The 26,791-nt window shown below is 44.9% G+C and overlaps 1 pseudogene; it reads right to left on the reverse strand.

Annotated features, from left to right (window-relative positions):
- Positions 1-3,571: 3,571 nt before the first annotated feature.
- LOC119960120 lies at positions 3,572-21,986 on the reverse strand (annotated as a pseudogene).
- Between the last annotated feature and the right edge of the window lie 4,805 nt (positions 21,987-26,791).

A 26,791-nucleotide genomic window follows, 5' to 3' on the forward strand; every position in this document is an offset into this window, starting at 1 on the left:
TTCTCTGTCGGACGGATGCTCCGTTTTGCTGGCAGCTTGGAGGGGTTTCCCGACGGCGTAGGACAGCACCACAATGGAAAACCCCATTGACCAGCCGGCGTAACAAAGCATCCGGCCGGCGGGATGAAACAGAAATGTGGCACGGCAGGGTGGATAATCCACCATTCTTCCTCACCTCAACCCTGAATGGCGTCCTGCTTATTCTTAGGCTGCGACCCCTATTTCTGGACGTCCCCAACATTGGGAACTTTCTTCACGCATCTAGCCAGTCCAGTCCCATCAGGATATTATATGTTTCTTTGACATTCCCTCTCATTCTTCTAACCTCCAGCGAGTACAAACCCAGTTGATCATGTCTTTCTTCATATGTCAGTCCTCCCACCCCGGTGATTACTCAGGTGAACCTTCGCGGGACCCCGTCAGTAGCAAGAATTTCCTACCTCAAACTGGACCAAAACTGCACACAGTGTTCAAGGTGTGGTTTCACCAAGTCCTGTATAACTGCAGTAATACATTCCAACTCCTATACACAAATCCTCTCGCTATGAAGGCTAGCTTGCCATTAACTTTCCTCACCTGCTGTACCCGCGCAACAATCTTAGACGACCATGCCACCATGACACCCAGGTCTCGTTGCAATTCTACTTTTCCTAAACTGCCACAATTCAGATAATAATTTGTCTTTCTGTTTTTTCCATCAAAGCGGATGACCTCACATTCAACCACATTATATTGCATTTGCCAAGTGGTTTCTCACTCAGCCAGCCTGTCCAAGTAACCCTGAAGCCTCTTTGTATCCTACTCACAGCACACACTGCCAGCAAACTTAGTATCCTTTGCAAATCTTGAAATATTGCCTGCAATTCCTTCGTCAAAACAATTAATGAATATTGGGCAGTGTGGTAGCACAAGTGGATCGCACCGTGGTCCCAGGTTCGATACCCCGCTGGGTCACTGTCTGTGCAGAGTCTGCAGGTTTTCCCCATGTCTGCTTAGGTTTCCTCCGGGTGCTCCGGTTTCCTCCCACAGTCCAAAGGTGGATTGACCATTCTATATTGGTCTTAGTCAACAAAAAGGTTAGGAGGGATTATTAGGCTACGGGACAGGGTAGACGTGAGGGTTTAAGTGGGTCGGTGCAGACTCGATGGGCAAAATAGTCTCCTTCTGCACTGTATGTTCTATGTATTGTGAACAGCTGGGGGTCCCAGCACTGAAACCTGCGTTAAATAACCTGTGAGTTCATTGTTTCTTTCTCCCTGCTGGGTTCAGCAGTTTCCTTTTCGATTCGCGGCTTTGAGGAGATGGCCATACAATCAGCTGCCAAATGCACTTTCTCCTCTCTTTCTTGGTGACGTGCAGCAAAATAGTTTCAGGCTTTGCTCTTCAGTTTTCTCTGTTGGGGAAGTGGTGTACGATGGATTAGCTAATACCCCTCCCCTCCATCTGTTGGGGGAAGTGGGGTACAGTGGATTAATTTATGCCCTCCCACGCTCTTTTTTGGGGAAGTGGGGAATACAGTGGATTAACTAATGCCCCTCCACTCTCTGTATTGGTGAAGTGTGCGTATGGTAGATTAACAAATGCCCTTCCCAATCTCGTTGTTGGGGAGTGGCGGTCTAGTAGATTAACAAATTTCCCTCCGGTTCTCTTAGTTGGGGAAATATAGTGGATTAACTATTGCCCCTCCACCTCTCTTTGTAGTGGTGTGCGGGTACTATAGATTAAGTAATGCCTATCCCCCTTTCTTTGTAGGGGATATGGCGGATCACTGGCTTCTCTAATGCCCCTCCCCCTCTCTATACTGGGGAGTGCGGGTCCAGTAGATTAGCAAACGCCCTCCCCCTCAATTTGTTGGGGAATTAACTACATTAAATACAGTGAATGAACTGGTGCCCCTCCTCGAGCTCTGTTGAGGAAGTTGGGGTACAGTGGTTTAAGCATTTACCCTCCAATTTGTTTGTTGTGGAAGCGGAGATACAGTGCAAAGCTAATGGCCTTCACCGATATATTTTGTGGAAATGGAATTACAGTGAGTTAACTAAAGCCCCTCATCCTCCCTTTGTTGGGGTACAGTGGGGGTAAGTGGAATCACTAATATCCCTCGCCTCTCTATGTTGGGAAAGTGGGGTTACAGTGGATTAACTAATGCTAATCCCCAGCTCATTGCTGGTGACGTGGGGTAAAGCACAACTAAAAATGCCCCTCCCACGCGCATCTGGGGAAGTGGGCTACATTTGGTTAAATAATCCCCTTCCCCTATCTTTTTTGGTGAAGGGGGCACAATGGATTGTCTAGTTAACCTGCCCGTCTCTTTGTCGGGGTAATGGCGGATCAATGGGTTAACTAATGGCCCTCCCCAGCTCTTTGTTGGGGAAGCGCGGGTACAGTGGATTAGCTAATGTTCCTCCTCCCTGTATTTGTTGGGTGAATGGGGGGACCGTCGATTAACTAATGCCCAACATCTTTCTTGGGGAAATGTGGTTACAATGCATAAAGTAATACCCCTCCCCATCTCTTTGTTGGGGAAGCGCAGGTACAATGGATTAGCTAATGTTCCTCCTCCCTGTATTTGTTGGGGAAGTGAGGTTAGTGCATTAACTATTGCCCCTCCCCTTCTATTTGTGAGGCAAGCGGGTTACTACGGAGTAGGTAATGTCCCTCTCCCTCTCTTTGTTGGAAAAGTGGGGAGCAGTGCATTAACAATTCCCCTTTCCCCTCTCTTTGACGGTGGATTGCTGGTCCATGTTTCTGTTTGATCCTCAATTCAATTCCAGTGGGTGTGATGCAACAATTTGAAACTACCATCAATTATAAAGAGATAGACAATGAGAGTAGGAGGAACACGGAAATCTAAATGTGATGTGTTTATCTGAAATGGGATTTTAAAAAAAATAAGCTTAGAACACTCAACTTTTTTCCCAATTAAGGGGCAATTTAGCTTGGCAAATCCATCTATCTTGTAAACGTTGGAGTTGTGGGGGCGAAACCCACGCAGACACGGAGAGAATGTGAAAACTCCACATGGACAGAGACGGGATTTGAAACCTGGTCTTCATCATTGCAGGCAGCAGTGCTAACCACTGCACCACTACGCCACCGTGCCACTCGCGCCTAAAATGGGAACTTGTCCGATTTCCCATCAATAAATATACTTTGCGCAATCCTGTTATGAATTAGTTTGACTCTGTCTGTACACCAGGTGATTTCTATTTTTTTCATGTACCCACTTGTTTATGTTCCAATCTACCGGCTCGTATATCTTTGGGCTGTGGGGGTGAGACCCACACAGATACGGGGAGAATGAGCAACTCGACATAATAGTAACCCGAGGTGGGATAGAACAGGCTCCTCGGGACCGTGAGGCAGCAGTTCTAAACATTACGCCACTGTGTCATTCCCTGCACTGAACATGGGTCCGAGATCTGTACAAATCTGAGTCTAATTGAAGATGTCTGACACCAGGAAAGCGGATGCACTATTAATAAAACGCTGTGTCGTTCAATCACATTTGGAGGGGGATCAAAAAATCTTTATTCTTTCTATTGTAGTTCGAAATATAACCAATAGTTCCTCATTTACATTAATTAACGGTGTCAATTAGAGCCAAGGGAAACGCTTAAAAAACTCAGTTTACCGCTGGATTTATTAACCGTTCTGCTGATGATCTTCAAGGGGATGGCTTCATGTCCCACCACACAGGTGTAAGAAGCGCCGCTGGCCCACTCCTCCGCTGCAATGGATAACAGGCTGTACATGAAGAAGGAGCTATTGCCGTTCTCCGCCATCACCTCGGTGTTCTTGTAGTTCCCGGGATTCACCGGCATGTCATTGACGGTCCACTTGACGAAGATCTCTCGGGGGGAGAAACCTCTCACTAAGCAGCTGAGGGAGACGAATCTCTGAGCGGAGACGTCTTCAGCCGGGGGCAGGAGGACAGAGACGGACGGTTCCCGCGGGTTGGGATCTGCAGAAATGTACAATAAATGTCAATAAAATGGGGAATTCCGGAGACAATGGAACCGCGGGTTAGATGTGGGAGAAATGTGTTTTGTGTTGGATTTTAAAGGTTTCCATTTCCCACTTTGGGATCTGTCCGGTTTCCCAGCTCGGAGCAGAGGTGGACACAATCCTTTTCCCTGAGAATTTACGGACTGGAACAGAACGTTTCAGAAAGTGTATAGCAGGGGAACAGGCTATTCGGACCCACTGTCCTGTGCTGGTGTATCAGCTCCACACACCGGAACCCCGCCCGCCCCTACGCCACCCCCCCCCCCCCCCCCCCCCCCCCCCATCGCCGCCACCACATTACTCCCAGAGGATTGTAAAACTGCCAATGGAACACCCTGATTGATTCCAAAAGGGAGTCAAGAGCATGTAACTGTAGGCCACTGACATTACCATCTGTCAGTGGCAATCCCTTAGTGTCCATTATAACGATGTAATAGCACAGCATTTAGAAATACACAATATCATCAAATGGAGTCAGCACGGTTTCCTGACACAAAATTGGCAGAGTTGCTGATAGTGCCGAGGATGGTTTAGCACAGAGGGCTAAACAACTGGTTTATAATGCCCATCAATGCCACCGGAGCGTGTTCAATTTATTACCGGCCTCTCTGAACAGCCGCCGGAATGTGGCGACTAAGGGCTTTTCACAGTAACTTCAGTGAAGCCTACTGGCTATTATTATTATGAAGGGGAAATCATTCTCAACAAATTGATTGCAATTAATTGAGGTGATAACAAGCAGCCTAGAGAAAGCGGAGCCAGTAGATATAATATACATTAATTTCGAAACAGCGTTTGATAAGTTAATGTACTATTGCCACGTTTGCAGGGGGTAGGTTTTCAGGACTGGAGGTAATCGATGAAGTATACTGATTGCCTAAGAGAAATGGGTTCAGATACCTGCAGGTAAGGTGGTGGTGGTGGCGGTGGGGCGGGGGGGGGGGGGGGGGGGGGGGGGGGGGGGGGGTTCCGGTGGGAGGAGCGAGGTGTGGTCCTTCCCAGAGCTGCCACCTCCGGTGTTGCACGATAAGCTGCTGACTGAGGATAATATTGGAGAGGGGAGTGTCCAACATGTATGAAGAGCTGATAGACATAGAGGCCGTTCTGGAGGAGAAGATCAAGCGCAAATGGTAGGAGGGGTTGGTGAGGGGGTGCGGTCCGGGGCGTGGAAGGTACCTTCAGGAGGGTGAACGCATCCTCGTCGTGTGCAGGTTGAGCCTCATCCAATTTAAGGTGGTGTACAACCCCACATGAGGGTCACGAGGATGAGCCGTTTTTTTGCTGCGGTGGACGAAGAATGAATGGCCCACCTTGGCATTTGCCTCCCTGATAGCCCGGGGACGGATTTTGCTCAGCTGGCGACTCTGACCGCTGCCATTGATGGGGATGAGCACAGTAAGAAGTCTTACAACACCAGGTTAAAGTCCAACAGGTTTGTTTCAAACACGAGCTTTCGGAGCACGGCTCCTTCTTCAGATCTCCACATCATTGATGGGGATGTGGTTGAGCAAGCTGGCAGATTTCCTGCATTTGGAGAAGATAAAGTTCGCCTTACGTGAAGCGGAACAGGGGTTCACCCGGTGTGGAAGGCATTTATTATTTCTTCATGGTGAATTAAGGTTTCAGCCGGAGGAGAGTTAGGGGTTGTTCTCGTTGTGCGGGGGTGGGGGCAAAAATTGAAGGGGCGGGTAGATTGGTGGGATGGGTGTTAGGGAATATGGTAGATCTGGGGTGTTTATTGTACCTGGGGGGAGTTTTTTCCATCTTTTAATTTCTTATATTTAAGGGCCAGTATAGCGTGGTCAACCCACCTACCCTGCAACCTTGGGGTTGTGGGGGTGAAACTCACGCAGACGCAGGGAGAATGCGCAAAATCCACACGGACAGTGACCCGGGTCCAGGATCAAATCCAGATCCTCTACACCATTAGAAAGCCGTGCTAACCACTGCGCCACCATGTCACCCTTGGAGTTGTTTCTATCATAATGTTATTGTGATGTTTTCTATGATTTTTATATTTGTATGCAAAACGCCCTTTACTGAAAATATTTTTTTAAATAAGGAAAGCAAGTGGCGAGAATGACACAGGTAATCTACACAGGGATAGTCAGATTAAGTGATTGGGGGGAAATTTACCAAAAGGGACATGATGTAGGAAAATGTGAGATTATACCTCCTTCGGTAGGAGGAATAAAGGAGCTGAATGTTATTTAGATGGAGAAAGGCAGCAGAAAACTGTACCGAAGAAGGATTTGTCATCCTCCTGCAGCCATCGCAAAAAGCTAGCATGCAAGTTGTTGGGTAACAGGGAAGGTGCATTGAATGTTGAGCTTTATTTTGAAGGGAATGCTATATAAAAATAGCGACGTGTTGATAAAACTACACAGTGCACCAGCAAAATCACACCTGATGTTCTTTGAACACTTTGGGAAGGATGACATATTGGTTTTCGAAGCAGTCCAGAGAATGTTCATGATGTTGATCCCGGGTATGGATTTTCTTATGAAGAGTGGCTGAGTAGATTGGGCCGATACTCACTGGATATTAGAAATATGAAGGCGACCTAATTGCGACATAAATCATTCTCAGACGGTTTGACAGGGTAAATGCCGAAAGGTTCCTATCCCTTGTGGAAGATTCTTGGACCTGAGGATTTAATCTTAAATGAAGGCATCGCCATTTAAGGCAGACATGAGGAGGAATTTTTTTTCTCGGTTGGCAGCGTATCTGTGGAATTCTGTGGTGCGAAAGGTGTAGGAATTGCATCGTTCAGTGTGTTCAAGGCTGAGATAGATGGATTTTGAATCAGTAAGGAAATAAAGGGATATGGGGTTAAGGCAGGAAAGTGGAATTGAGGATTGCCTGAGATCAGTCACGGTCTCGCTGAATGCCGGCCAGTCTCAATGAACCCAATGGCCTTGATCTGCTCTTACACCTTCTAGTCGATGGCCTTGCTCCATCTAAACCCAATATCACCGCCTTCAATTCACTGTTCAGTCGTCTGCATATTATTTTCCACCTTATCGTCTGCCACTCCAGATTGTTTAGTTAGTGGAATTATCAATCAAAGTAGATCAGAAATACACTGAATGCGAAATATTGACCGTTGCACTGACACTAGAAATAGACACAATGGCTCACTTATTGCTTTAATCTCAACGCTCACCTATTTTCTTATGGATCGAATTACTCAAAGGAGTTGGCAGGTCCTGATGTCTCGCCACACAGTCAAACACAGCCCCACTTAGCCAGGCTTGTGTCGAGATGTTTAATTTGCTGACCACGCTCTCAGTATCTGCCCCAGGCTGGTCGGCAATCTCTGATTTCAGCGGGTTCTTCGCTTCACTCCAGGACACATTGACTCCATAAGGAGCATTCGAAATGACGCAGATTATGGTTACAGTCGCCTCCAGTAAGACCTGTTCTATTGGCGGTGGCAGTATTGTTACTGAGGCAATAGTGCAAAGGGAAGGATCTGTGAATGAAAACATGAAAATCAACCCACGTTTCATCTTCAGAATCAGGACAGTGGTATTCAACATTTACTCTCTAAATGGGAATGAATCAACTTCGAAATAACAACCTCGAAAGATCGTCGATGAACAGAACTGGCTTTGTTATAGAAGACACAGAGTAATGGTGGAAGGGTTTTTTTTCTGAGTGGATATCTGTAACTAGTGGTGTTCAGCAGAGATCAAAGATCTGGAGACAAATGTGGGTGGTCTGGTAACAAGTTTGCGGATGACACGAAATTGGCGGAATTGCCGATTGTTCCGAGGGTGGTCAGAGGGTATAAGTGGGATAGATAGATTGGAGACTTGGGCACAGAAATAGCAGACGGAGTTTAATCCGGACAAATGTGAGGTGATGCATTTTGGAAGATCATATGTGGTTATGAATTATACCGTAAATGGCAGAACGCTTGGACCATTAACATACAAAGGGACCTTGGCATGCAGGTCCACAGTTCTCTAGTGGCAACATAGGTGGCCAAGGTGATTATGAAGGCAAATGGCATGCTTCCCTTCATCAGCCAGGGCATTGAGTGCAGGAGTTGGGAAATCATGTTGCAGCTATATAAAAGTTTGGTTCGGCTGCATTTGGAGTATTGCATGCAGTTCTGGTCACGACATTATCAGAAGAACGTGGAAGCTTTGGAGAGAGTGCAAAGAAGGTTCACCGGGATGTTGCCTGCTCTTGAAGGTGTTGGCTATGAGGAGCATTTGAAAAAAACTAGGAATGCTTTTACTGCCAAGACGGAGGCTGAGGGGACACCGGATAGAGGTCTACAAAATTATGAGAGAATTAGGCAGGTTTGCTGTCAGAGGCTTTTTTCAAGGATGGAGTGTCAATTACAAGGGGCCACAGGTTAAAGATGAGAGAGGGAAAGTTTACGGGAGATGTGCGGATAGGTTTTATCGCGCAGAGAGTGGTGGATGTCTGGTATGCACTGTCAAAGGATGTGGTGGAACCCGGCACATTAGCAACATTTAAGAACTATCTGGATGGATACATGAATAGGGAGCAAATAGAGGGTTATGGACCGAGTAAGGACAGAGGGTTCTTTTTAGATAGGGCACATTGAGCGGCGCAGGCGTGGAGGACTTTGCTGTACTATTCTTTGTTCTTTGTACAGTGGTAAGCAGCGTGTCTGTGAAACCTATTATAGAATAGGGGCTGGTTTAGCTCACAAGGCTCACAAGCTCACAAGGCTAAATCGCTGGCTTTTAAAGCAGACCAAGCAGGTCAGCAGCACGGTTCGATTCCCGTACCAGCCTCCCCGGACAGGCGCCGGAATGTGGCGACTAGGGGCTTTTCACAGTAACTTCATTGAAGCCTACTCGTGACAATAAGCGATTTTCATTTTCATTTTAGAATCACCACCGTGAAGAAGAGCACCAATCGGCCCATCGAGTCTGCACCGACCCTCGAAAGAGCACCCTACCAACAACCACTCCCCCGCCCTTCCCCATAACCCTATGGCCCCATGGAACCGTTAGACTCTAAGGGACAATTGTGCACGGCCAATCTACCTAACCTGCCCATCTTTGGACTGTGGGAGGAAACGGAGCACCCGGAGGAAACCCAAGCAGACTCGGGGAGAATGTAGAAACTCCTTACAGGCAGTCAGCCAAAACCAAAATCGAAACCAGGGTCGTGGCGCTAAGATGTAGCAGTGCTAATCGCTATTCTCATTGTCAAAGTCGTTCAGCCCTGGAATCCTTCTAACAACTGCATTGCAGTATTCCCAATGCAGAATACACTGTTCCTGATCTCTGGAATGGAGTAATGAAGGCTGATTTATAAATAGGTTGGATGAACTTTCCAACACTTTCCCCCGGAGCTGTCAGCAGTAAAGCGTTCCAGACACCCGCTGCCTCTCAAATCCAAGATTCTTGGTAGTGAGGATGAGCAGAGAGATCTCTGTGTCCATGTACATAGATCCCTGAAAGTTGCCACCCAGGTTGAGAGGGTTGTTAAGAAGGCGTACGGTGTGTTAGCCTTTATTGGTAGAGGGATTGAGCTTCTGAGCCATGAGGTCACGTTGCAGTTGCAGGGGCTGTTTAGCTCACTGGGCTAATCGCTGGCTTTGAAAGCAGACCAAAGCAAGCCACAAACATGGTTTGTATTCCCATAACAGCCTCCCTGAACAGGCGCCGGAATGTGGCAACTAGGGGCTTTTCACAGTAACTTCATTTGAAGCCTACTCGTGACAGTAAGCAATTTTCATTTTTTTCATTTCCGTTGTACATAACTCTGGTACGGCCGCATTTGGAGTATTGCGTGCAGTTCTGGTCACCGCATTATAGTAAGGATGTGGAAACATTGGAAAGGGTGCAGAGGAGATTTACCAGGATGTTGCCTGGTCTGGAGGGAAGATCTTTTGAGGGAAGATGAGGGACTTGAGGCTGTTTTCGGTAGAGAGAAGAAGGTTAAGAGGTGACTTAATTGAGGCATACAAGATGATCAGAGGATTAGATAGGGTGGACAGTGAGAGCCTTTTTCCTCGGATGGCGATGTCTAGCACGAGGGGACATAGCTTTAAATTGAGGGGAGATAGATATAGGACAGATGTCAGAGGTAGGTTCTTTACTCAGAGAGTGGTAAGGGCGTGGAATGCCCTGCCTGCAACAGTAGTGGACTCGCCAACATTAATGGCATTTAAATGGTCATTGGATAAACATATGGATGTTAAGGCAATAGCGTAGATGAGCTTTAGAGTGGTTTCACAGGTCGGTGCAACATCGAGGTCGCTGTAATGTTCTATGTTCTAATCCGCTGTCTCAGGATAAAGCTGATATCAAGTCCACCTCACTCACTAAAGGTCTTCAAAGTAAAGGGAAGTATTCTTTGCTGTTCTGATAAAATCTTGAATGGTGAGCAAATCCAATGCAGCTCTTACATTAGAATGAATCACAAAGTACATGGCAGTAAATTAGAAATTGATCTGTGCTTTGCATTAACTTCAATACATTTCTGGTGTTGATTAACATCAGAGTGCAGGATGATCTATAGTTTCCCCTGTCTGTGTCTCTTACCCGACGAGGCGAGGTTGAGACTTTGGGTGACCTCTTGATGAGTGACCTGGCAGGTATAGACCGCTTTGCTGAACCATTCCCCAGAGGAGACTGTCAGCCGACTGCTCGCCGAGAAGTTCCCGTTCACTTCACAGGCGGGAGAGGTGACAATTCCTGAACCCACGGATTGTCCATTCTTCAGCCACTTCACCGTGATTGAATTTGGCTGGAAATCGATGATTGAACAGATGATGGTTGCAAATTTCTGTCTTGTGATTTCTTCATTGGGACTCACGGTGAGGAGAACATGTGGATGGATGTCATTTCTAGGAACTTCAAGGACCATAAGTTAGACATTATTGCAGAAGATGCAGAAGGGGCAGCAGGGTAGTAGGGGCAGCAGGGTAGCATGGTGGTTAGCATAAATGCTTCACAGCTCCAGGGTCCCAGGTTCGATTCCGGGCTGGGTCACTGTCTGTGTGGAGTCTGCACGTCCTCCCCCTTTGTGCGTGGGTTTCCTCCGGGTGCTCCGGTTTCCTCCCACAGTCCAAAGATGTGCGGGTTAGGTGGATTGGCCATGCTAAATTGCCCGTAGTGTCCTAATAAAAGTAAGGTTAGGGGGGGGGGGGGTTGTTGGGTTACGGGTATAGGGTGGATACGTGGGTTTGAGTAGGGTGATTATGGCTTGGCACAACATTGAGGGCCGAAGGGCCTGTTCTGTGCTGTACTGTTCTATGTTGTAACAAATAAACTGACTTATTATTTTTTCACAGTTACTCTGCGCTCAATATTATTTTCTGGAATCCGAACTGTGTAGTGTTCCATAAATGTGTCATAACCAAAGTTATAAATAAATTAATCACAGCGTTTCTGTTTTCACATGTTCGACAACACTTACGCATTTCAATGCTCTTGTCTGAGCCGCTGTGTCGAACCTCACAGCTGATGTTGCTGCATCCCCCCTCTGACTCGGTGATGGTTAACTCGCTGCTCAGGGTGTAGGTTCCCTTCTTGTTTCTCACTGACGGATATTTCTTAACTCCAGTGGTGATCGGCTGCCCATCTTTCTTCCAGGTAAGACTGGTGATTTCTGGGGAGTAGTCCATCGCCAAACAGCCGTAGGTCACGGAGCCGTCGGTGTTGTGTTGTTGACAGGAGGAGACCAGACTGTAGAGAGTGGGCGGAGACGGTGTCGCTGGGAGAGAATGGCCCATTCAACAAGTTAGACTCTATATTTGAGTTTAAGTAACCAAACATTTCAAAATGTGCCTCAAGCTATGCGTTTATGCTAACATTTCCCCATTAAAAGTTACATCGACATTTAAGCTTCTATTAGTCTCTCATTTGAGATTCATACCTCTTTGCCTCCTCACTCGGAGCTCACATCTTACTCCTGCTCTCCCACAGGATAAAAATGGCATTTTGGTGCCATATGAATGGTGTAACGTTTATTAAAATGAAAGAGAAGCCGGAGGTTTCCCCATTATTTCAACAATGCAAATGGTGCCGTAGTCACGGAGACTGCGCTCTCCTTTTGAGAGCTGACTAGTGGTGCTTTAACCTGAGGGTCACTATACCTGAGGTACCTGGCAAGGTTGAGAATGGGGCCCTTTATGAATAAGGTCAGCTGGTACAATAATCGAACCCGCGCTGTTGGGATCGTTCCTCATCACGAACCAGCCGTCCAGGTAACTGAGCTGTGTTCGTCACAATCCAGCTAACTGGGTTGTGTGTACGTCACAATCCAGCTGACTGGGTTGTGTGTACGTCACAATCTAACTAACTGAGCTGTGTACATCACAATCCAGCTAACTGAGCTGTGTACGTCACAATCTAACTAACTGAGCTGTGGACCTCACAGTCCAGCTAACCGAGCTGTGTACATCACAATCCAGCTAACCGAGCTGTGTACGTCACAATCCAGCAGACTGAGATGTGTACGTCACAATCCACCTAACTGAGATGTGTACGTCACAATCCAGCTAACTGAGATGTGTACTTCACAATCAGCAGCACTTTGTGATAAAGAACGGTGTGAGGGAGTGAGATAGCGTCCGTCTGTAAGTCAGTATGTGTCTCTGGGAGAGAGAGTCGGCGTGGATCTGAGTCTGTCTGTATGTGTTTGCGTGGTAGGGAGAGTATGCATGTGAGAGAGTGTTTAATGGAACGTGTGTGTGGTAGGGAGTGTGTGAGCGAGATAGTGTTTATGTGAGGGATGTTGTGTGAGAGAGACCCTTTGTGTGAGAGTGTGTCTGAGTAAGTGTGTGAGAGAGACCGAATGTGTGTGTGATAGAGTGTGGGAGAGAGCGGGCGGATGAAAGACAGAGATAAATTGTGTGCGTTTGTCCCTGAGAGTGTGCATGTGGGAGAGAGACCACGTGAGAGGATGTATGTTATATGAAGAGGGCATGTGCCTAGCAGAGAGTCTGTGAGAGACGGGTAGTGTGTGTGAGAGAGAGAGTGAGAGAGAAAATGTGTCGGTAAAAAGGTGAATTTGTGAGAGTGTGTCTGTTTGTAAGAGAGTGTGAGTATGTGCGTCTGAGTGCTTCCTCCGTCACCATGTGAGTGTATGGGAGAACGTGATTACATGTTTGTGTTTTGAGAGAGAGTGCGTGTGAGAGACAGAAGCACAGGTGTAATTCATAGTCTGTGCGGGGGTGCGTGAGGGAGGGAATGTCTAAGAGTGAGAATGTAACTGTGATAGGATGAGTGAGTGTGTGTAAGGGAGAATATGTCAGAGTATGAGTGTGTGTGTGTGTGTTTGCGGGTGAGAGAGTGTAATGTGTGTGTGTGTGTGTCAGGATGGCTCACTCCCAGTTTCCATAGTCTCATTCACCCGCACACTCCACACATACTCGCATCCACTCTCACGGTGAGCATAATCCGGCTTGCAGAACATGAGTTGGAGAATCATTTCGGTCTTTGGCAGCTGCGGCACGGTCGTATGGTTGCTTCACAGCTCCAGGGTCCGAGGTTCGCTTCCTGGCTTGGCTCACTGCGCGGAGTCTGCACGTTCTCTCCGTGTCTGCGTGGGTTTCCTCCGGGTGCTCCGGTTTCCTCCCACAGTCCAAAGACATGCTATGACGTGAATTGGACATTCTGAATTTTCTCTCAGTGTACCTGAACAGGCGCCGTATTTTGGCAACCAGGGGGTTTTCACGGTAACTTCATTGCAGTTTTAATGTAAGCCTGCTTGTGACAATAATAAAGATTATCGTTATCAAAATGTCGTCCACTGACTTATTGTTAAATAAGAAATATTGTTAAAATGCGCGTAATTTCACCCAACAATGGAACAATTTATTTCCCGATATCTGATTGGATAACTCCAGCTCGTTAGTTCGATGTTCCGCCTACTTGACCTCTGCGGGGAAAGGTTCTCATGTCAGGTGCAGGCCACGTTAAGATATAGAGTAAAATTTCCACCCCATCCCACAAAAGTTCCTGTCTCTTACTGCAAGAATGGAGACACGACATTGGTTTGATACAAAATACAACATGGACTCCCTCCAGCGCAGAAAGAGGCATTGGTTTGATACAAAATGCAACATGGACTCCCTCCAGCGCAGAAGGAGGCATTCGGCCCATTGAGCCTGCACCGACCCTCTGAGAGATCACACTACCTAGACACAATTTCTCACCCTATCCCCGTAGCTCCACCTTGGAACAATTTAGCATGTCCAATCCATATAGCATGCATATCTTTAGATTGTAAGAGGAAACTGCAGCACCCGGAAGAAGCCCACACAAACACTGGAAGAATGTGCAATCTCCACCCGAGGTCTGAATCGAACACGGGTCTCTACCACTGAGGCGGCAGTACTAACCCCTGTGCCACCGCACCTCCGATCTTTAACATTATCACCTAAAGGAACGTCACCACCTACACGTCAGGTCTGTGATTGAAGATTTGGAACTTGCTGCACTGAGTGAAATTCTAAAAAAACTCAAGAAATTCAACACGGTCGAGGACAAAGCGTCCCGCCAAATTAGCCCCCATTCACCGTCTTAAAAATTCACTCCCCCATCACCGACAAGCAGTGGCAACTGTGTCTATGATGTACAAGATGAACTTCAGCAACTTTCCAAGACTCCATCGAAAGCACCTTCCAAATTGCAACGTCAACCACCTACCACCGAGGCAGCACGATAGAACAAGTGGATAGCATTCTGGCTTCACAGCGCCAGGGTCACAACTGGATTGCATTCTGGGTCACTGTCTGTGTGGAGTCTGCACGTTCTCTCCGTGGCTGCGTGGGTTTCGTCCGGATGCTCCTGTTTCCTCCCACAGTCCAAAGATGTGCAGGTTAGGTGGATTGGCCATGATAAATGCCCTTAGTGACGAAAAAGTTCAGGAAGGGTTATTGGGTTCCGGGGATAGGGTGGAACTGAGAGCTAAAGTGGGTCGGTGCAGACTCGATGGGCCGAATGGCCTCCTTCTGCACTGTATGTTCTATGTTGCAGAACGACAGGAACACCAGATGCATGGGAGCACCAGCAATTGGTTGTGCCCTTCCCTGCCACACACTATCAACCCTGACTGGAAACTATACTGCCGTTCCTTCACTCTCGTTTGGTCAAAATCCTGGAACACTCTCCATCACAACACTGCGGGTGCACCTGCGCCATATGGACTGCAGTTATTCAAGAATTATTCAAGTCATCACTTTCTCAATGGGCAATTAAGCAGAGACAACAAATGTTAGTCATACCACAGACTCTACAGTTCCTGAATAAGATGATCATTAATATTCAGACTAATTGCCCCCTTTCCACTGCCCCAGTAAATAGGTCAAGGACTGGTGCAGCACTGAATAAAATAGAATAAAGCTCCATCTGCATTGCGTCGTCTAACATTCCAAAGCTAGATACATCAGTGGTTAAAATATACCCACATCTCCTCCAGTCTATATTGAGTTTCTTCTTCTATCAATTTAGAGTACCCAATTCTTCCTGTTTTCATGAAGGGGCAGTTTAGCGTCGCCAAACCAACTACTCTGAACAGCTTTGGGTTGTGGGGGTGAGGCACGCGCAGACATGGGGAGAATATGCAAAGTCCACACAGACAGTGACCGAATGCGGGTCCTCAGCCCTGGGAGGCGGCAGTGCTAAACACTGCACCACCATGCCACCCTTGTCTGCTGTTGCTGAGTTATTCATTATGACTGTCACAATCTGGGGTAAGGATCTCAGTTCAGAGGCGGCTTAACTAACATAAAGTCAAATTTTCGCAATCCTCACAGATACACGTTTTTGAAGAAATAAATCAAAGCACAGTCCCTGAAATACGAGACGATGAATTATTCACACTGCTTTATTCTAATTGATAAGTGGTCAACTTTAGACAACAACAATAACCTCTTTGAAATTAAACTGATATTTATTAAAAACTCCCTTTGCCTTGTAACTAATTCTGTCTGTCCGAACTGTGCAACATTTATATTGGCTGAAAACAATCACATCAAATATTCTTTTCCAATTAAGGGGCACTTTAACGTGTCCAATTCCCCTATCCTGCACAATTTTGGAGCCGTGGATCTCCACCTAGACACAGGGTGCACGTGGAACTCCAAAGCGGAGCGACTCAGGGCGGAGATCGAATCGAGATTCACGGTGCTGTGAGGCAGCAATGCTGCCCACTGCACCACCATGCCATCCTGTTCATATTGACGATAACAGATTGCATTCAGTTTAACGTCATTGATAAAGATTCGGAGATATGAAAGAAACAAACAAAAGAGTAACCCGATTACCCGATTGACCTAATTTCTTAAGTAAATGTAACCACAAAATAATCGAGACAAAGCACATCATCGGCCTGAGCATAGAAATGTATTGCTTTCTAAATTCATTTTGGATACAATAAAAATTTCTCTAAAAGCTGAACTGTAGCATTTATGTTTGATTTGTTCGAACTGTCATTGCATTGCACGTTGTTTTTAATTGCCAGTTAGCCTTGTTGGATGATTTGCACTCTATAATAAAAAAATGAAAAAATTATATAATTCAAAGCGAGATCTTGCCTGGAACTTTGCTTATAAATTGCGTTTAATTAAATGTCAAGCAATGCTAAACAATAAACCTCAAATAACCGGATGGAAACATTCAGACCAGGATATTTTAAATTAAATCTAATAACATTTAACATTTTACTTTTTGGTAATAATCGTCCTGTTTGAACCTGCAAAAATGTGAAATATGAATATTTCTGAACTCATTGAATTCCATCTATTCACAGAGTCTAATTCGCACGATAAATCTATAAGCGTCTCGCTCTTTATATATACATAAATATATCTTACTTTCAGCTCGGATACATAAAGTATGTATATCTATCTATATATATATAATGTGTGTGTGTGTGTGTATTTATGACAATAATTTTGACAATCCCGACAACTGAATTATTAAAACTGCTGCTCAATGAAAGGAGATCCAAAATTAATCTGTGTAAAACACAGTTAAAATTGTTCATTCAGATCCTCTCCAAAACTGAAACATAATAAGCAAATGGAGCAGATATTTTGTTGTTTAATTTAATATTCAATATAAATAAGCTTGAGAATCAGATATGATCTTTTCTTTATTCTGTCATTTGTTTTTACTATAATTCTATACTGTGTACAGCACAGTTATATCAGACTGGCTGTTGTTAATTATTGCAAAGCTCATATTCGCATTTTCTGATTAAATTAATCTGTTTGAATTTCAAGCTGTTACTTGTCAATCTCCAGCCCTGTGCAGTCTGAATATTCCTACAATTTAAATAAAATCATTAGAAAAATGTCTTCACTGTCAGCGACTTCCAGATCACAGAAAACTGTTTATGATTAGATTAGCGACAATTATCTCACTATCTATCGTCAAATGACATTGAAGGAATCATGAATCACAGTGAACAATATGGAATCATATTGTTGTGGCTGCACAGAAAGAATATAATAACTGGATACATAAATTGCCAAACTCCAATATAAAATTCCTATTTAAGTAACTGCAAACGTAATCAGGGATCCAAAAATTAATCCAAAATCTCTTGTGCAACTGAACACCTGTGTAGAATCAGTATGTTATTGTTAAAATAGTTCCAGGCACAATTAGATTATATTTTCAGGCTAGAAAATGTTCCGGTCATGCAAATAGTGTGCAGCGCGCAGCAGAATTGTGAAAGGCGATTGCTGATTAATTATATTAATATGAAAACATCTTTGGATAATATGGGGTTATATTACCACATTATAATAACTACTCTCCAATTTGAACAATTGTTAAATAAGAAGTATGAGCTTGCAGTAAATTGTTATGTTCTGAATGACGCAATCTTTTGGTTTAATCATCATTGAATTTACAGTGCAGAAGGAGGCCATTCGGCCCATCGAGTCTGCACCGGCTCCTGGAAAGAGCACCTTACCCAAGGTTAACACCTCCACCCTATCCCCATAACCCAGAAACCCCACCCAACACTAAGGGCAATTTATCATGTCCATAAGGATTCCCATGGCAGGTTGATGGAAAAAGTGAAGTCGTATGGGGTTCAGGGTGTACTAGCTAGATGGATAAAGAACTGGCTGGGCAACAGGAGACAGAGAGTAGTGGTGGAAGGGAGTGTCTCAAAATGGAGAAGGGTGACTAGTGGTGTTCCACAGGTATCCGTGCTCGGACCACTGATGTTTGTGATCTACATAAATGACCTGGACGAAGGTATAGGTGGTCTGATTAGCAAGTTTGCAAATGATACTAAGATTGGTGGAGTTGCAGATAGCGAGGAGGACTGTCAGAGAATACAAGAAAATATAGATAGATTGGAGAGTTGGGCAGAGAAATGGCAGATGGAGTTCAATCCAGGCAAATGCGAGGTGATGCATTTTGGAAGATCAAATTCAAGAGCGGACTATATGGTCAATGGAAGGGTCTTGGGGAAAATTGATGTGCAGAGATCTGGGAGTTCAGGTCCATTGTACCCTGAAGGTGGCAACGGAGGTTGATAGAGTGGTCAAGAAGGCATACAGCATTCTTGTCTTCATCGGACGGGGTATAGAGTACAAGAGTTGGCAGGTCATGTTACAGTTGTATAGGACTTTGGTTCGGCCACATTTGGAATACTGTGTGCAGTTCTGGTCGCCACATTACCAGAAGGATGTGGATGCCTTGGAGAGGGTGCAGAGGAGGTTCACCAGGATGTTGCCTGGTATGGAGGGTGCTAGCTATGAAGAAAGGTTGAGTAGATGAGGATTGTTTTCGTTGGAAAGATGGAGGTTGAGGGGGGACCTGATTGAGGTCTACAAAATTATGAGAGGTATGGACAGGGTGGATAGCATCAAGCTTTTCCCAAGAGTGTGCAGCGCGCAGCAGAATTGTGAAAGGCGATTGCTGATTAATTATATTAATATGAAAACATCTTTGGATAATATGGGGTTATATTACCACATTATAAGGGGTCAAGTTACAAGGGATCACGATTTCAAGGTGAGAGGGGGAAAGTTTAAGGGAGATGTGCGTGGAAAGTTTTTTACGCAGAGGGTGGTGGGTGCCTGGAACGCTTTAACCGCGGAGGTGGTAGAGGCGGGCATGATAGCATAATTTAAGATGCATCTGGGCAAGTTTATGAATGGGCGGGAACAGAGGGAAGTAGACCTTGGAAAATAGGAGACAGGTTTAGATAAAGGATCTGGATCGGCGCAGGCTGGGAGGGCCGAAGGGTATGTTCCTGTGCTGTAATTTTCTTTGTTCTTTGCTCCAATCCACATAACCTGCACATCTTTGGACTGTGGGAGGAAACCGGAGCACCCGGAGGAAACCCACGTACACACGGGGAGGATGTGCAGACTCCGCACAGTCAGTGACCCAAACCGGAGTCGAATCTGGGACCCTGGAGCTGTGAAGCGATTGTGCTATCCACAATGCTACCGTGTAATCATCAGTTATAAAAACACTAATATACCTTTATTCCGTTCTGAATTTCCAATGCCTGCTTGTTTTCTACCTATAATCGTGTTTCAAGCAGATTTAAACACGTAGGCCGTTGGCATTTAACCACAAATCATGTAACCACTTAATATCACCGAGCATAAACAATGCAGAAACTCCTAACCTCTTCACAAATTGTACTTAATCAAAGTCACCCAGACACACATTATCATCAGCAGTTAAACATCAAACTCATCACCGAGGAGTTGAACCCCGTTTCATGGAGAAGCAGATCAATTCTACATTGAACAGAATAAAACTTAACATTTCAAAAACATCTCAACATCGCATCCAGCTCGCCACCAAATGTATCAATTTTCAAACTAAATAGAAATCTGTAATAACAGCAATATAATTGTGAGGAGCTGCGATGTGTCCAAAACAAATATTGAAAGTTTACCGCGTTTTATTCATATTGGACCATATTTTAAACATATTTAAACACTTAATATTCGCAGTAGCTGTAACCATCAATCTCACCTCGACGAAACATTGCAGAAGCCACAGGCTGCGATTGCAGTAATAATTTATGTTCAGAAAGAACGCCTTGAACCCTGCCTTAGTTTAATGTCCAAACTGCTCTAAAATCCTGCTTGTTTTCTGCCGACAATCATGCATCAAGCAACTTCAAACATTCCATTCAAAAACATGGAACTGCTCAATGTCACCGAGTTTGAACAATGCAGAAACAATGCAGAAACGGCAAACCGTTTCAAACATCTTATTTATTCAAAGTCACCCAGATACAATCTATTCGTCAGAAAACCACCAAATCACATCACCAAAGGCCTGGGACTCGTTTCATGGAGAAGCAGCTCAATTCAAAACACTTCCAACAAAATCAAACATAACGTTTTAAGAAATTATCAATCCAGAAGCCACCAAATCCACCTGTTATCAAATGAATGAATAATTAAACAGAAACTTAGAAGAATATCATCAGCATTGTGAATACGCAGAACATGTTCAATAAAGTAACACATAAACCTCAGCATATTTTGTTGGGTTCGATTTCTAACACTTGTGCAGGAGGTGGTAAAACTTGCAGCCACCAGATGTCACCGAGATTAAACATTGCAGAAACGCTGCGTTGGGTATTTAAAATAACCCGGCCACACAGTATCCTCAGCAAATAAACACTAAATCATAGCAACCAGGGGCAGCACGGTGGCGCAGTGGTCAGCCCTGTTGCCTCACAGTGCCCAGGTTCGATCCCGGCTCTGGGTGATCGTCCGTGTGGAGCTTGCACATTCTCCCCATGTTTGCGTGGGTTTCACCCCCAGGACCCAAAGATGTGCACATAGGTGGATTGGTCATACTGAATTGCCCCTTAATTGGAAATAAATGAATTGGATACTCTAAAACATTTTTTAAAAAATCACAACAACCATGGACTGAATCCCTGAGCAGCGACTTTTGTCAAGAGGCAGAGTAATTCTATAACCTTTTTAATCAGAATCGCATGAAACATTGCGACAAAATCCCAATACAGAATCACCAAACCCACGATTCAGTGAACGAATTAATTGTTTTTTTAAATTTAGAGTACCCAATTGTTTTTCCAAACAAGCAGCATTTTACTATGGCCAATCCATTTAGCCTGCACATCGTTTGGTTGTGGGGCTGAGACCCACGCAGACACGGCGAGAATGTGTAAACTCTTGCGTGGGTTTCGCCCCCACAACACAACCATATGCACACTGGGTGGATTGGCCACGCTAAATTGCCCCTTAATTGGAAAAAATGAATTGGGTACTCTAAATTTACTTTTAAAAAAGAGAATGTGTAAACTCCACACAGACAGTGACCTGGGGCCGGGTTTCAATCTCGGACCTCTGCGCCCTGAGATATCAGCTAACAACTGCGCAACCGTGTTGCCCTGAATAAATTGTGAACATACAAAAAAGTATAAAACTAGGACTGAAATAAAACAGTTGGAAATAATTGACTGGTGCTTACCTGCAGGCACCGTCACCATGGTCCCCTGTCCCCAGTAGTCCATCCCACCCACTATGTCCACTGTACAATAATAGATGGCGGTATCTTCGGCCTTCAGGTTCGTCATGGCCAAAGATAAGATATTGTTCGAAGTGTCTGTGGAAGCAGTGAATCGATCTTGAATTCCTGCGGCGTAGCCATTGCTGGAAGAAGTGTCGTACCAAAGCAGCCACTCCAGCCCCTGTCCGGGAACCTGTCGGATCCAATGCATGGTGTCGCTGCCAAGGCTGAAGCCGCTGGTTTTACAGGTCAGTGTCAGGGAGCCTCCGGGACGCCCGGTCTCTGCCTCTGGCTGAGTCAACACAACATCCGACTGGACACCTGTAAAAATATATCAAAAAGCCCGAGGATTAATGCTGGTGAAATGATTGGTGACTCTGGAACATTCCAGAGAGAGACTAACACTGAGACAGTAACAGTGAGAGACTTGGACAATAAAAACTACTCACGGGATAAGAAAGTCAGCAACAAACTGAGAGAAATGGCCCACTTCATCCTTCTGGCCATTTGGGGGAAATGGTTGTGTCAGGAACTCAGTGAACAAACCAGCTCCCGGACTGTTGGATTCGGGTCCCAGTGAGCGGCATTTAAATACCCGGCAGAAGGGGGCGGCTTTCCAGGCGCCGCCTGTTGATTCCCTGGTGGAGGCGGCGGCTGGATCCACGTCCCACCTTCCACACCCCCAACAGAATGGGTTCAGAGATGTTTTACAGATTATTGTTAAAAGTTAGCATTTATCTGTATTGAGGCATTTATTTGTCTGAATGGATTATTTGGAATGTCTGCATTGGTTCTAATGGTGAAATTACATTTGAGCATCTGTTAATATAATCAGAATAATCTTTTTTGTCACAAGTAGGCTTACATTAACACTGCAATGAAGTTACTGTGAAAAAACGAATTCCATTGTAAGTTAAGTCCCTTTTTTCAACTGTTCAACATAATTGGATGAACAGAAATAAATTCAACTATATTAACAGTGAATAAGTCGCCTGTTCGTCTGATTTGAAACACGGCGAGTTTTTAATCCGTGACAGCAATAAATTATAAATCATCAGTGGGATTTTTAAAATCGATTTCTGTAACCAAATGCGGGAGATGAACAAAGTGATTCTCTTGCAGTGTAGGTGGCTATCCGTGTACAATGTGGGTCTGTAGAAACGAAAAAAGTCACATTATGCAATATCACTCCTGGAACTTCTCAAACTCCCCCTGAGCCTAGGACACTGAACATTCGCAGTAAAAGAAGCCGCTTGCCTGATAATGAAGCAGTAAATTGACAGAGAAACATAAAATTCACATGAAGTTTTGACAGAGAAAGGACGGCAGTGGTTTGCCCAGCTGCCTCACGGCGATGAGGACCCGGGATTGACTCCCGTCCCGGGTAACCGTCCGTCAGTAGTTTGCACATTCTCCTGTGTGTCTCACCCTCACAACCTTAAAATGTGCAGCGTAGGTGGATTGGCCGCACTAAAGTGCCCCTTAAGTTGAAAAATAAATTTCAACTCAAAAATAAATTTAAAACCTTTTGACAGAGAAGTTAATGAATCAGAAAGGGCACGGCGACCAGCAAAGTTATCCTTCAGCATCCAAATCATTGCAGCTAATTTTACTGACCACCGGCTGTCTAACATTCACTGGTGTTGGGAACACAGGCTATCAGGACTTTGCGGCATATTACACAATATCACAGGAATAAATGTTTTATTCTCCACTGAAGCAGGAACCAGGTCATAAACTGGTCATTTCTCTGAGCGGGACTGTCAAATAAAGGAAATCAGCACAAATTAGAACATAGATTGCAGAAGGAGGCCATTCGGCCCATCGAGTCCGCACCGACCCATTTAAGCCATCACTTGCACCCTATCCCCGCAACCCAAAAATCCCTCCCGAAGCTTTTTGTTGACTCGGGGGAATTTAGCAGGCAAAACCACCTAACATGCACGTCTTTGGACTGTGGGAAGAAACCGGAGGAAACCCATGCAGACACGTGCAGACTCTGCACAGTGACCCAACAGGGAATCGAAACTGGGACCCTGTGAAGCCACAGGGCTAATCACTTGCATTACCGTGCCGCCAAATTAAACTGTACAGAGCGGGGAGTTCATAAGAGACGCGTCCGCTTAAATAACTCGGAGAATATTCCAGGAATTCCGGCGGATTCAAGGCAGATTCATGATTTTCTTTTTATTTAATTAAGTTTCTTTGTAATTACAATCAAATGATTAGACTTGTGGATTGGGTCCATCAATACCACTCACTTTCACTTCATTAGGTTCTTAACAAACGGACTTCAATAACTAGAGTGACCTTTACTCAGAACTAATATAAATGGAATAGCATCTGATCAGTTCACTATTTTCCGATCATGTTTAATCTCAGAGTGAACAGAACATTAACTGAAAATATGTATTTCGATGCAACACAATTTAAAACGTTTACTTCACGTGCGATTGAAACATTTAATGTTCGAATTGCTTAATGCCATTGTGCCCATTCATATTCAGGCTAATCTGCCCCACACAGTATTTGGCAGCAATCCAGCCGCCTGCAGTCAGGGAGGCTCGAATGTTCAATGTTGTTTACAGGAAACATCTGGATTTTCTTTCAAAGATCTGTTTTCTCAGTACTGACCGCTTGGCTGCAAGTCAACTTGTCAATGAGGACTATTTATAAACAAATCTACCCAGCAACAATACTGGAGATAATTTTAGGTTTTAGAGCCTATTTGAACTGCTCCCATCACAAAGGAAAGGAGAGGTATCCAGCTTCTCTGACCCGTCTTAGCAACAATAGCCGGCTGGAGGATCCCTCTCACGTCTCATAATATGAACATAGAACATACAGTGCAGAAGGAGGCGTCGGCCCATCGAGTGTGTACCAACCCACTTAAGTCCATGCTAACACATATTAACATGAAAACAGAAATATTGTGAAACTCAGAGGCCATCTGCAAATGTTGAATTACTTCCCAAACAGTGTAACTTATAGCCCATTAAAGATATTACATTTACATTAGGTATAGCTAACTTTAAAAATCAGCGCAAAATCCAGTTACAGATCTGATGTTTCTGTGTGACGATGATGCAATTACTTGTCAATGTCGCTCAGAGACTGCTGGGTGGCTGCTCATTATCCTTACTCTGGTTTAATTCTATTCACACTGAATTATGGGACAGATGTGATTCCTTACTGGCAGAATGGTCAATGCTATCTTAATAAAGTTCAATCTCAATAAATTATATTAAATTAATTGCAATTACATTTTGCATGAAATAAAATGCTGAAAATAATTGGTGAATACAACAGTTTATGTTTGTCGACGATAATTGGTGAATATATTTTTAAATTTTTGTTGGTTGATGATAATTGAATATAATTATTTAACTTCGTGAATTGTTTCAATTGATAATATTCACGCCACAGAAGGGCCAGGCAATGCCCATCTCCAGCAAAATGCAATGTAACCATTGCCCCATGACATTTAGTGATATTGCCATTGCTGAATCCCTCACTATCCAAACGTTGTCGTTAACATTGACCAGAAAATGAACTGCTCTGGCCATCTATATGCTCAGGCTACAAGAGCCGGTCGGGACTCGGAAACGTGCGGTGAATAACTCCCCTCTGCTTTCCTTGTTCACGAATTGCAAGTCAGGAATGTAACTGAATAACCTCTACTTGACTGGCTGGGTGCAGCTTGAACAACTTCCGAGAAGCTTAACATCATCCAGGCCAAAGCAGCCCCGCTTGATCGTCACCCCACGTGCAAATATTCAATCCACCCATCACCAACGAACAATGGCTACACTGCATTATCCGCAAGATGCACTCCAGGAACGTATCAAGGCTCCTTCTGAAACACCTTCTACACACAGGACCATTATATTGTCGAAGAAAAAGCCAGCTGGCAGATGGGAATCGGCACATGGAAAACTCCCGGACCCTAAAATCGCTCACTATCCCGACTTGGAGGCGTATCGTAATTTCTTTAATTTCACTGGTTCAAATGTATAGAAACCACTCCCTAATAGTACTGTCAGCACCTCTAAACCAGAGGGTCTGGAGAGTTTCACACAGGCAGCACACCACCACGTTCTCAGGGGCAATTGTGATACACAATAAATTACAACCTCGCCTGAGACGCCCACATCGTTTAACACAATTTAAATCTGTGTCAAACTGTATCAATGGATGCGAATTGGTGAATATAATTATTTATATTCGTGAATGGATGAGAATTGGTGTATGTGATTACAATGATGGCAAATGTTCATCCTGGAGTTCAGTTACTAGTGGTGTACTGCAAGGATCTGTTTTGGGGCCACTGCTGTTTGTCATTTTTATAAATGACCTGGAAGAGGGTGTATAAGGATGGGTTAGTAAATTTGCAGATGACACGAAGGTCGGTGGAGTTGTGGATAGTGCTGAAGGATGTTATAGGATACAGAGGGACATAGATAAGCTGCAGAGCTGGGCTGAGAGGTGGCAGATGGAGTTTAATGCGGAAAAGTGTGAGGTGGTTCACTTTGGAAGGAGTAACAGGAATGCAGAGTACTGGGCTAATGGCAAGATTCTTGGTAGTGTAGATGAACAGAGAGATCTCGGCATCCAGGTACATAAATCCTTGAAAGTTGCCACCCAGGTTAATAGGGCTGTTAAGAAGGCATATGGTGTGCTAGCCTTTATAAGCAGGGGGATTGAGTTTCGGAACCACAGGGTCATGCTGCAGCTGTACATAACTCTGGTGCGGCCACACCTGGAGTACTGCGTGCAGTTCTGGTCACCACATTATAGGAAGGATGTGGAAGCTTTGGAAAGGGTTCAGAGGAGATTTACTAGGATGTTGCCTGGTATGGAGGGAAGGTCTTACGAGGAAAGGCTCAGGGAATTGAAGTTGTTTTCGTTAGAGAGGAGAAGGCTGAGAGGTGACTTAATAGAGACATATAAGATAGTCAGAGGGTTAGATAGGGTGGACAGTGAGAGCCTTTTTCCTCGGATGGTGATGACCAACACGAGGGGACATAGCTTTAAATTGAGGGGTGAGAGATATAGGACAGATGTCAGAGGCAGTTTCTTTACTCAGAGAGTAGTAGGGGTGTGGAACGCCCTGCCTGCAACAGTAGTAGACTCGCCAACTTTAAGGGCATTTAAGTGGTCACTGGATAGACATATGGATGAAAATGGAATAGTGTAGGTCAGATAGGCTTCAGATGGTTTCACAGGTCGGCGCAACATCGAGGGCCGAAGGGCCCGTACTGCGCTGTAGTGTTCTATGTTCTATGTTCTATGTTCTATGT

Source organism: Scyliorhinus canicula, unplaced genomic scaffold, assembly GCF_902713615.1.
Source record: "Scyliorhinus canicula unplaced genomic scaffold, sScyCan1.1, whole genome shotgun sequence".
Classification (NCBI taxonomy): Eukaryota; Metazoa; Chordata; class Chondrichthyes; order Carcharhiniformes; family Scyliorhinidae; genus Scyliorhinus; species Scyliorhinus canicula.